The 2,392-nt window shown below is 39.3% G+C and overlaps 1 pseudogene; it reads left to right on the top strand.

Moving 5' to 3' along the window:
- Positions 1–379: 379 nt before the first annotated feature.
- LOC122806015 lies at positions 380–2,144 on the top strand (annotated as a pseudogene).
- The last annotated feature ends 248 nt before the right edge of the window (positions 2,145–2,392 follow it).

Genomic DNA, 2,392 nt, shown 5'->3' with positions numbered 1-2,392 from the left:
CTTTCTAAGTTATAACAGCAATATTTAAAATCTGTCCCTATTTTTGGGTCTTTGTTCCCCACATTATGTCAGGCTTTGTCCAGATTTCTTTGCTAAGAGGTTGAGAGGTATGAGCTCACATCTCAGGATGAACTTTCAGATGTACTATAAATGACATTGGGCATGTGCTTTGAAGATTAGAAACCTGGGCTTTTAGTTTTTCTTTTGGGGCCCCATGCAGTAGCATCACTATCACATGCAACATTTCATCTGAGTCATCACTTTGATATTACAACATGTGGATTATACAGTTCAGTGTAATCACTGACAAGGTGGAGGGGTAATGTGTGACTTTTCCACATCTGTCCACTATTTTTCACCAAGGATGGGATTACTGAGCATGACTAGAGGGTGTATCTACATACCTTCTACATATTCCAGTGTGGTAATAGAATGGGTCCATGGGCCAACCTTTGTCAAAGTCAAAGAGGACTTCATAGCTACTGAAAAAAAACCTGATCCTATTCCCACAAGTACAGTCCTAGTGCAGAATACGCAACCTGTATCATCATCCTCTCCTCCTACCTCTGTAGGTAATGAGACACCATCACAGTCAGTAACAGTGTTAGATGCTCTCCAGCAGAGATTGAAGAAGTATAATTCAGCAGTAGAGCAAGCAGAAGCAGCAGGGAGTGAGCAGACAGCTCAAATGCATCAGATAATAGCCAAGCAATATCAAGATGCCATCAGAGCACATAAAGCAGGACAGCAAGTAAATTATGCTGAACTACCAGTTCCACCAGGATACCCTCCTATTCCTGGGGTGGAAGGGTCTAGAGGAGAGGAAGGAGTTTCTGCAGTGCTGGAAGTGGCTTCTAGATTTGCCATTGAAAAAATGAAAGAAGATGATGATGATGATGACAATAATGATCAAAAGAATGTGCCATCCAAAATGGAAAGCCAGCCACCTGCATTTGTGAAAAAGTCAGATAAACCCAAAAAGCTGAACCAAACTGTTAAGCCAATGCTGGCTCCTTCTCTCTCCAGCACAAGGAGAGAAGTCTCCTAGTACAACAAACCAAGTATCACCAGTTTTACCATCATTGACAAAAACAGAAAAAACAGTCTCACAAGAACAACTATCCACAGCAGCACAACAACTAGAGTTTCTTGAGAACAAAAAAAAAACAGTACATGAAGGCAGCAGTGCAGGCAAAGCAGAATAAAGACATTGAACAAGCCAAAGCTTTTCTGAAGATAGCTAAAGGTTTTGATCCTATAATTGAAGAAGCAAAAGTAGGGAAAACTGTGGATATTTCAAAGGTACCATCTCCTCCAGCTGATGAAGATGATGACTTTGTATTAGTCAACCACAGTGATGCAAAACTGTCTGAAAACACTGAGGAGCTATATGAACAGCTGATAAAAATGCTCAAGAAACAATATGACAAATGTGTACAGTACTCTGAGCAGTTCATTCATCCTGGAAATGTGCTAGAGACTACAAAGTTTGAGAAGATGGCTGATTAATGTAAAAAGAATATGGAAATATTGAAACCAGCCCAAGCTCAAGGCACAAAGCCTCCTAAGTATAATTTTGAGGAATGGAAGTCTGTAAGGATATTTCCAGAACTAACCAGCACAGAGTTGGAACTGTTAATAGTAAAAAGACTGCATTTGCCTGCTCCTCAAGGTATGGTGGCAAATGATCTGCATACGTTTGTTAGATTTGAATTCCATTATCCAAATTCAGAGCAAGCACAAAAGAATGACTAATGTTATTGTGTACCAGTTTTCCCGAATACAATCAAAGTTTCAAGTTAAATATCAGCATAGCACACAGAGGGTTTCAAAGAATAATTCAAGCAAAAGGGATCAAGTTTGAAATTTTTAATAAGAGGGGCTTTCTTCAAAGTGACAAACTTCTAGGAACAGCACATATCAAATTGAAAAAGCTTGAAACAGAGTGAAGTGGGAGAGATTATGGAGGTCTTTGATGGCAGAAAACCCACTGGTGGGAAGCTAGAGGTAAAAGAAAGGCATCAAGAACCTCTTAATGGACAAGATATCCAAACATGTTCAGAAAGATGGCTGGTGTTTGATTAAAGCAAATGGTTGCATTGTATTTGGGAATAAATATGCAGTGAGTCAGTGAGAAAACCAAAACTTTCTACTGGACATTTACCTTACCAGAAAGCTGCTACATCAGTCATAACCCAAGGAATAATTAGTTTTATTTTGTGTTCAACTCACCTTTCTATAATATGTCTTTATCAAAAGTATGCAGCACACTGTTATACTTTGGTGTGCTGAGGGGTATGAGCTTTCCAAATCAAGTTCACATTAATGCAGGTGTGCTTCTTCAGTCTTGGCCTGTCATGGGTGCATTGAGATAACTTTTAGATGCTTTACA

This window comes from Protopterus annectens, chromosome 7.part0 (assembly GCF_019279795.1).
Source record: "Protopterus annectens isolate FY-2018-M chromosome 7.part0, PAN1.0, whole genome shotgun sequence".
Taxonomy (NCBI): domain Eukaryota; kingdom Metazoa; phylum Chordata; order Ceratodontiformes; family Protopteridae; genus Protopterus; species Protopterus annectens.
Note: the sequence above shows the minus strand (reverse complement) of the source record. Positions and strands in the feature narration are given on the sequence as shown.